The following is a 10,680-nucleotide window of genomic DNA, read 5'->3' as shown; positions in this document are numbered from 1 at the left end:
CTTGGGCAATCCGTGCAGTTTGTACACATTATCCAGATACACCTTGGCCGGCCGTTGTGAAGGGATGATTAAGTGGTAGGAAATGGGCGTGTGAATTTATCCACGACCACCAATATGCAATTTGCTTTGCCCGACTGGGGAAGACCATCTATAAAATCCATCGTGATCAGTTGCCAGGCTCCTTCTGGCAGGGGAATTGGTTTGAGTAGACCTGGGTACTTGACTCGTTCTGGTTTTGATTGTTGGTAGATGGAGCAGGTTCTCACATAGTCTCTAATGCACTACTTCATCTTAGGCCAGGCAAACAATCGTCGTAAGCGACGATAAGTTATAGGAAAGCCAGAGTGGCCCCGACTGTACTGTCATGGATGCTTTCAGTACCTTCTGTTGCAAAGCAGTGGATCCTCCCAACCACAATCTGTTGCGAAAGTAGAGCAGCTCATTCGGCCAAATGAATCTGCCCTTGGGGTCCGGACGGAGACGTAGTTGTTCACGGATTTTCTGGACTTGTTCATTGTTGTCATAACTGGCTGGAATGTCATTGATCCAAGCAGGTTGGGAGATAGAAATAGCTGCTAGTTGCTCGTCAGAGTGGAGGCGACTTGAGAGAGCATCAGCAGCACTATTGGTAGTTCCCTGCCTGTAACAGATTGTAGTGTAAGCCGAGCAATTTCGTAAAGGCTTTCTGCTGCCAAACTGTCAATAGACGCTAATCGTCAAGATGGACCAGGCTAAGTTGATCTGTTCGAATCAGGAACTCCTTCGTGTGCATGTATGGACGTCATTGCTCAACAACCATCAGAATAGCGAGGCATTCCTTTTCATATGTGGAGGGCCCTCTGTTTTTGGGTCCCAACGGCTTTCTCATGTATGCAATCGGGTGGCCCCCATCTCGCACTACCAGATATAATGTTCATGCTCAACGCTGGCACCAAATAACAATTATTCAGGTCTAAAACTAATCCCGAAGGTAGATGTAGAGGTAGCGTGCCAACGGCGATCACATCGACCTTGGAACCATTCCCGACGTGCATCGTCACCTTGTCCTTAGCCAATCTTCGTTTAATCGGTAGCTCCTGTTTCGAGTTACAAATATGAGCAACCGAACTAGTATCAAATGCCCAAGCGCTACTACGAGCATTAGTAAGGTACACATCAATAACATGTATATCAAGTATACCTTTGTTCACTTTACCATCCTTCTTATCCGCCAAATACTTGGGGCAGTTCCACTTCCAGTGACTAGTCCCTTTGCAGTAGAAGCATTCAGTTTCAGGCTTGGGTACAGCTTTGGGCTTCTTCCCGGGAGTGGCAACTTGCTTGCCATTCTTCTTGAAGTTCCCTTTCTTTCCCTTGCCTTTTTTCTTGAAACAAGTGGTCTTGTTAACCATCAACACTTGATGCTCCTTCTTGATTTCTACCTCCGCAGCTTTGAGCATTGTAAAGAGCCTGGGAATTGTTTTGTCCATCCATTGCATATTATAGTTCATCATGAAGCCTTTGTAGCTTGGTGGCAGTGATTGGAGAACTCTTTCAATAACACTATCATCTGGAAGATTAATTCCCAGCTGAGTCAAGTGATTATGATATCCAGACATTCTGAGTATGTGTTCACTGACAGAACTGTTCTCCTCCATCTTGCAGCTATAGAACTTGTTGGAGACTTCATATCTCTCAACTCGGGCATTTGCTTGAAATATTAACTTCAACTATTGGGACATCTCATATGCTCCATGACGTTCAAAATGTCTTTGAAGTCCCGATTCTAAGCCGTAAAGCATGGCACACTGAACTATTGAGTAGTCATTAGATCAAGCTTTCTAGACATTCAAAACATCAGCATCTGCTCCTGCAGTAGGCCTTTCACCTAGCGGTGCATCAAGGACATAATTCTTTTGTGCAGCAATGAGGATAATCCTCAAGTTAAGGACCCAGTCCGTGTAGTTGCTACCATCATCTTTCAACTTAGCTTTATCTAGGAACGCACTAAAATTCAGGGGAACGGTAGCACGGGCCATTGATCTACAACATAGATATGCAAATACTATCAAGACTAAGTTCATGATAAATTAAGTTCAATTAATCAAATTACTTAAGAACTCCCACTTAGATAGACATTCCACAAGTCATCTAAATGATACGTGATCCAAATCAACTAAACCATGTCCGATCATCACGTGAGATGGAGTAGTCATCAATGGTGAACATATCTATGTTGATCATATCTACTATATGATTCACATTCGACCTTTCGGTCTCCAGTGTCCCAAGGCCATGTCTGTACATGCTAGGCTCTTCAAATTTAACTCGAGTATTCTGCATTTGCAAACCTATCTTGCACCCGTTGTATGTGAGAACGTAGAGCCTATCACAACCGATCATCACGTGGTGTCTCAGCACGACGAACTGTCACTATGCATACTCAGGGAGAACACTTATACCTTGAAATTTTAGTTAAGGGATCATCTTATAATGCTACCGCCGTACTAAGCAAAATAAGATGCATAAAGATAAACATCACATGCAATCAAAATATGTGCCATGATATGGCCATCATCATCTTGTGCTTTTGATCTCCATCTCCAAAGCATCATCATGATCTCCATTGTCACCGGCTCGACTCCTTGATCTCCATCGTTGCGTCGTGGTCGTCCCGCAACCAATTTCTTCTACAACTATCGCTAACGCATAGTGATAAAGTAAGCAATTACATGGCATTTGCATTTCATACAATAAAGAGACAACCATAAGGCTCCTGCCGGTTGCCGATAACTTTTATAAAACATGATCATTTCATACAATAATGTATATCACATCATGTCTTGACCAAATCACATCACAACATGCCCTGTAAACACAAGTAGACATCCTCTACTTTGTTGTTGCAAGTTTTACGTGGCTGCTACGGGCTTCTAGCAAGAACCGTTCTTACCTATGGCACAAAACCACAACGGTGATTTATCAAGTTTGTTGTTTTAACTTTCAACAAGGACCGGCCGCAGTCAAATTCAATTCAACTAAAGTAGGAGAAACAGACACCCGCCACTTCATCCAACAATATCTGTCGGTGGAACCGGTCTCATGAACGTGGTCATGTAAGGTTGGTCCGGGCCACTTCATCCAACAATATCACCAAATCAAAATAAGACATTGGTGGTAAGCAGTATGACGATCACCGCCCACAACTCTTTGTGTTCTACTCATGCATATCATCTATGCATAGACCTGGCTCGGATGCCACTGTTGGGGAACATAGCATGCAATTTCAAAAAAATTCCTACACTCATGCAAGATCTATCTAGGAGATGCATAGCAACGAGAGGGGGAGAGTGTGTCTATGTACCCTCGTAGACCATAAGCGGAAGAGTTTGACAACGCGGTTGATGTAGTCGAACTTCTTCTAGCTCCGACCGATCAAGTACCGAACGTACGACACCTCTGAGTTCTGCACATGTTCAGCTCGATGACGTCCCTCGCCCTCTTGATCCAGCAAGGTGTCGAGAAAGTAGATGAGTTTCGTCAGCATGACGGCATGGTGACGGTGATGGTTAAGTGATCCGTGCAGGGCTTCGCCTAAGCACCGCGAGAATATGACCGGGGTTTAAACTGTGGAAGGGGGTGCTGCACACGGCTAACAATTGATGTTTTTTGTGTTCTAGGGGCGCCCCCACATATATATAGGTTGGGGGAGAGGGGAGGCATCCAGGGGCGCCCAAGTAGGCCGAATCCTACTTGGGGTTCCTCCCCAATTCGGCTCCCCCTTCCCCTATTTATTGGAGAGGAAGGAAAGAGGAGGGAGGAGGGAAGGAAGGGGGAGGCCGAAGCACCCCCCCCCCTTTCCTTTTACCTTCTCCTCTTTGTTTCTCCTCCAGGTTCGGCCCATATGGGGGCACACCAGCCCTGGTGGCTGCTGTGTTTCCCTTGGCCCAATAGGCCCATATCTTTTGCCGGGGGTACCCGGAACCCCTTCCGCTGACCGGATATGTACCCGGTACCCTCCGAAGCACTTCCGTTGTCCGAATACTATCGTCCTATATATCAATCTTTACCTCTCGACCATTTTGAGACTCCACGTCATGTCCGTGATCTCATCCAGTACTCCAAACAGCATTTCGTCACCAAATCACATAACTCATATAATACAATATCGTCATTGAACGTTAAGCGTGCGGACCCTACGGGTTCGAGAACTATGTTGACATGACCGAGACACCTCTCCGGTCAATAACCAATAGCGGAACCTGGATGCTCATATCGGCTCCCACATATTCTACGAAGATCTTTATCGGTCGAACCGTTATGACAACATACGTTATTCCCTTTGTCATCGGTATGTTACTTGCCCGAGATTCGATCGTCGATATCTTCATACCTAGTTCAATCTCATTATAGGCAAGTCTCTTTACTCATTCCGTAATACATCATCCTGCAACTAACTCATTAGTCACTTTGCTTGCAAGGCTTCTTATGATGTGTATTACCGAGAGGGCCCAGAGATACCTCTCTGATACTCGGAGTGAAAAATCCTAATATCAATCTATGCCAACCCAACAAACACCTATGGAGATACCTGTAGAGCATATTTATAATCAACCAGTTATGTTGTGACGTTTGATAGCACACAAGGCATACCTCCGGTATCCGGGAGTTGCATAATCTCATAGTCGAAGGAATATGTATTTGACATGAAGAAAGCAATAGCAATAAAACTGAATGATCATAATGCTAAGCTAACAAATGGGTCTTGTCCATCACATCATTCTCCTAATGATGTGATCCTGTTTATCAAATGACAACACATGTCTATGGTTAGGAAACTTAACCATCTTTGATCAACGAGCTAGTCTAATAGAGGCTTACTAGGGACACGGTATTTTGCCTATGTATCCACACATGTATCAAGTTTCCGGCTAATAAAATTCTAGCATGAATAATAAACATTTATCATGAAATAAGGAAATATAAAATAGAAACTTTATTATTGCCTCTAGGGCATATTTCCTTCAGATCAAGCATCAACGGTGGCGGCGCGCTCATTGGCGTTGGATTCGATTCTATTGAGGTAGGCGGGCTTCCCGTGCTTGGAGTCGACGAAGGGTCTCCAACATGGTGGCAGCGCTGCAGAGTAGAGAGGGCGGCGGTGGAGAAAGCGACGGCGGCAGAAGGGAAGTGTGTGGCTAGTCTGATACCATGTTGTTAGGCACTCAATCTCATTTTCAGTTTCAGATACACATCGCAGGTAGTGGAAGATTTCTTGAAATACAACTTGGAGAGGAGGAAAGAAGAAAGTGAAAAAGCAAAAGACGAAAAGGTGTTTCCCCCCGCTTTATATTATAAAGCACAACCGCTAAGCATCCAACAACAAGAAGTACAAGTTTAGGGCATGAATAGCAAATAAACAAGGTCTGGCTGGGGGCACAGCCAAACAAGCCCCAAACACAAGGAAAAAGCGACTCCAATCAGGCTCTAGGGGTAGGGGTGGTGATGGCGGGGCCATTGCGGCTTCAGAGGAGCGAAGACCTGCTACGATGGAGTCGATGAAGCCACGATCACGCCGCTTGCTAAGCGGTCTCCAGAGATGTAGAAAACCGCACATTTTAAAGATGGCATCAGTCACACGACAAGGAATCACGTGCTCGATCACCAGTTTATTGCGACAATTCTAGAGGGTCGGGGTACCCACTGCCACCCAAAGGGAGGTCCTACTAATAGGGGGAATCTAGGATCTCCCGGAATAAGTCTGGGAGATTATCATGGCACCACGTCCCGCCCATGACATCTCGGAAGCAACTCCATAGGAATCACGCAGCCAGGCACCGGAAGAACATATGGTTGGAGTCTTCCGGAACTCCACATAAGGGGCAAAGGCCATGACCCGGGCCATTACGCTTCCGGACCTCTGTGCCCGAGGGCAAGCGGCCACGAACCAATTGCCACAAGAAGATACGTATCATCAGTGGTAACTTAATTTCCCATAGTACCATAAGCTCATTGGGACCCGGAGTCGGTAAGATCGTGTGGTATAGGGATTTAGTGGAGAATGCCCCATTCGGCTCGAGGTGCCACACAACAGAACCCGGTTCGAGCCAGGGGGTGTGTAGTGCCACGCACTCCAAAAGCTCGTCCCATTGTTCGCGCTCAAGCTCCCTAAAGGTGAGACGAAAGGTGATTGCGCCTATGTCATGAAGGGCGGCTCCCACCATAAGACGTGGGTGGGAGCAAATCGAGAATAAGGCATACAACCTTTCCGTGAACGATCTGGTTCCCGACCATCTGTCCAGCCAGAATAGTGTATTGGAGCCCGAGCCCACTGTCGGTGTCAAAACCGGCAGATCTCGGGTAGGGGGTCTGGAACTGTGTGTCTAAGGCTAATGGTAACAAGAGGCAGGGGACACAATGTTTTAACACAGGTTCGGGCCCTCTCGATGGAGGTAATACCCTACTTCCTGCTTGATTGATCTTGATGATATGAGTATTACAAGAGTTGATCTACCACGAGATCGTAGAGGCTAAACCCTAGGAGCTAGCCTATGATTATGATTGTCCTTGTCCCACAGACTAAACCCTCCGGTTTATATAGACACCGGAGGGGGCTAGGTTTACACAGAGTCAGTTACAAAGAAGGAGATCTAACATCCGAATCTCCAAGCTTGTCTTCCACGCGAAGGAGAGTCCCATCCGGACACGGGACGAAGTCTTGAGTCTTGTATCTTCACGGTCCAACAGTCCAGCCAAAGTATATAGTCCGGCTGTCCGGATACCCCCTTATCCAGGACTCCCTCAGTAGCCCCCAAACCAGGCTTCAATGACGATGAGCCCGGCATTCAGATCGTCTTCGGCATTGCAAGGCGGGTTCTTCTCCAAATACAGAGTACCTGTTGTAGCGAACAGTGTCCGGCTTCCCATCAATGTTGTATTCCTCGGTTTATGTGCTTCAATAATGGCCATCTCCATGTGTCGAGCGAATACGAGGAGCCGGAGCATTTTTACATTTGCCACCCCGACCCTGCAAGCAAACCGTCTATTTGAAGAGATGGGGATCCTCAGATCCAAATCTCACCTTCTTCCCTCAAGCAAGCATTCAACAGAGTGCATCCGGAAAAAACCATTCCATCATGGCCGGTCGCCGTAGCTCCTCTTCTCGCTCCCTTAGCTCTAAGCCAGGTGATTGGGAAAAATGTTCTGTCCCCCACAGCCATTTAGTAGAGTTGCAGACCCAAGGGTTTCTTCCACCAGCGTACATGGTCCCCGTCCGAGCCGGACTAGCCACCTACAATGGCGGGGCGCAAGCGGAGAGATCTCCTAACCCATCTTAGGGGGAGCGGGTATGCCTCGTCCCATATTTGCTAAGAGGCATCAGGTTTCCAATCCACCCATTCCTCCGCGGGCTCCTGGAGTTCTACGGCCTCCAGTTGCATAACTTTACCCCCGCCACCATGTTGCACGTCGCAAGATACGTTGCCCTTTGTGAATTATTCCTGGGCTGCGAGGCTCACTTCGAGTTATGGAAGAAGTTATTCTGCCTCGTCCCTCGTAATCAGGGGGGTCTATATATCAAGTGGGCGGAGCCGAAATATGGCGTGTCGCCCAGACCGGATACCTGTCCGGCAATCCAAAGAAGGCATCTCAAGACTGGCCCTCAGAGTGGTTTTATGTAGATGACATTCCCCTTCCGAACCCAATTCGGACGGGCCTTCCTGAGTTTAATAATGCTCCACTGAAGAAACACCAAAGTTGGCACCCTCGGAGCACCCAGGAGGAAGATGCCAGAGAAGTCCACTTCCTGATGGGCAGGCTAAAGACACTAGCCCAATCAGGACTGACAATAGTCCAGGTTATCTCAATATGCATAATGCGGGGGGTGCAGCCACTTCAATATCGGGGGAAGCCCATGTGGCACTTCAACGGGGAAGACGATGCCAACCGCTGCGGTCGTAAAGGTCCAGACTCCGCCACTGCTCTGGCGAGAATACTGTTCGATTTATATAAAGGAGAAGAAGAGGAGTTCCTCCGTATCAAACCACGGGATGGATTTTCCATGTACAACTCCCCAAGCTGGGTAAGCCGTTACTCTTTACTCAAATCTATCCATTCTTTTGCCCTTCATCACGATCATTTACCTTGATATTTCTAAGCAGGAACTGAGGAAGGCCGTGAAAGAGTTCAACAGCTCCTCTCCGCAGCCTGAGGATCCTGACCGGGCCCTCGACCCCGGACTTGAAGAAGATCCGGATATATCTGTGGAGCTTGTCAACGGGACATTTTATCAGGCAAGCTGCGATGGCACCTTGGTGGCCATTATCGCCGATTATCCCAGACTGTTCCCTACGTCGCGTGTAAGCAAAGCTGAAGCCTTAACCTCTGAAGAGGATTCCTTCCTTATACCATGCCTTATGCACAAATATCGCATTTTTACAGAGACGACCATCAGAATGCGGCGCCGAGCCCCTGGAAGCTTGTCAGCAAAGGGCATCTGGGCCAGGCAGGCTCAAGAGGAAGGCGGTTAGGGTTGAAATGCCGTCGCAGAGGTATAGTTAAAATCTGCTCTGTGATTATCATGTTTGAAATGTAACAGCGTCCATCGTGTCCTGGCAGAAAGAGTAGTCATCGGACTATATTCGAAGATCCTGCCGGTCACGCCTCCACCAGCCGGATTCCAGAACCGGCTTCAAGAGAGGAGGCCAATGCAGGGCGATGCCGAATTGTCCTCCGACAGAGGATGCGGATAGGCTCTCCGACACAAATTCCAAAGTAGAGAGCGCCATGAATCACCGGCGCCGACGAACCGTACTTCGCAATGGTATCTTTTCCGAAGAGGCATTCAATGCCTTCAATTCAGGAGACGCATACATCCGAGCTGCCCAAGATGGACTCGCCCAAGCAACGGACCAGTATGCAAAAGATATACGGGTAAGAAAATTTGATAAGCATGTATATCAGTAGCCCCTGAGACTTGAAACAGTTGGAACAACTGATTTAAGGATCATTGTATGCACATGTTCTTGTAGAGAAGAATACCCATTTGTCTTGAGAGCTAGAGGAGTGCAAGACCCAGCTGAGGGTCGTTGAGGGAGTCCTGGATTAGGGGGTGTCTGGATGGCCGGACTATAGCCTTTGGCCGGACTCCTGGACTATGAAGATACAAGATTGAAGACTTTGTCCCGTGTCCGGATGGGACTTTCCTTGGCGTGGAAGGCAAGCTTGGCGATACGGATATGTAGATCTCCTACCATTGTAACCGACTCTGTGTAACCCTAACCCTCTTCGGTGCCTATATAAACCTGAGGGTTTTAGTCCGTAGGACGAAGAACAATGATACCATAGGCTAGCTTCTAAGGTTTAGCCTCTCTGATCTCGTGGTAGATCTACTCTTGCACTACCCATATCATCAATATTAATCAAGTAGGAGTAGGGTTTTACCTCCATCGAGATGGCCTGAACCTGGGTAAAAACATCATGTCCCTTGTCTCTTGTTACCATCCGCCTAGACGCACAGTTCGGGACCCCCTACCCGAGATCCGCCGGTTTTTTCACCGACATTGGTGCTTTCATTGAGAGTTCCTCTGTGTCGTCATCTTTAGGCCCGATGGCTCCTCCGATCATCACCAACGATGCGGTCCAGGGTGAGACTTTTCTCCCCGGACAGATCTTCGTATTCGGCGGCTTTGCACTGCGGGCCAATTCGCTTGGCCATCTGGACCAGATTGAAAGCTACGCCCCTGGCAATCAGGTCAGATTTGGAAGTTTAAACTATACGGCTGACGTCCGCGGAGACTTGATATTTGACGGGTTCGAGCCACAGCCGAGCACGCCGCACTGTCACGACGGGCATGATCTAGCTCTGCCGCCGGACAGTGCCCTGGAGGCCGCACCAATGTCCGCTCCGACCCTTAGCTCGGAGCCGACTGCACCGATCGAGGACGGGTGGCTGGACACCGCCTCGGGGGCTGCTATCTCTACGGCGATTGAGCCGAACACCAACCATGTCCTTTGCGAAGCTCGTGACTCCAAGGTGCCGGACTCCTCTCCGGACTCCGAACCTTCCGCGCCCCTGCCAATCAAATCCGATTGGGTGTCGATCATGGAGTTCACTGCCACGGACATCTTTCAGCACTCGCCCTTTGGTGACATCCTGAATTCACTAAAGTTTCTCTCTTTATCAGGAGAGCCCTGGCCGGACTATGGTCAGGAAGGTTGGGATGCGGACGACGAAGAAATTCAAAGCCCACCCACCACCCACTTCGTAGCCACTGTCGATGATTTAACCGACATGCTCGACTTCGACTCCGAAGACATCGACGGCATGGACGACGATGCAGGAGACGACCAAGAACCAGCGCCTACAGGGCACTGGAAGGCCACCTCCTCATGCGACATATACATGGTGGACATCCCAAAAGATGGGAATGGCGATGGAACAACGGAGGATGACCCCTCCAAGAAACAGCCTAAGCGCCGGCGTCAATGGCGCCACTCTAAATCCCGCCACAGCAAAAACGGCGATTCCGGCACGGGAGACAATAACACCCCGGACAGTGCCGAAGACAACCCCCTCCATCAGGATTCAGTGCAGGAGGATGGAGAAGCCAGCCCTCATGAGAGAGCGGTAGACAGAGAGGTAGAGGACGATAATTACATGCCTCCCTCCGAAGACGAGGCAAGCCTCGACGACGACGAATT

The sequence above is a fragment of the Triticum aestivum genome, chromosome 3B, assembly GCF_018294505.1.
Source record: "Triticum aestivum cultivar Chinese Spring chromosome 3B, IWGSC CS RefSeq v2.1, whole genome shotgun sequence".
In the NCBI taxonomy this organism is placed as follows: Eukaryota; Viridiplantae; Streptophyta; class Magnoliopsida; order Poales; family Poaceae; genus Triticum; species Triticum aestivum.
The sequence above is the reverse complement of the archived record's forward strand: the minus strand, read 5'-3'. Positions refer to the sequence as shown.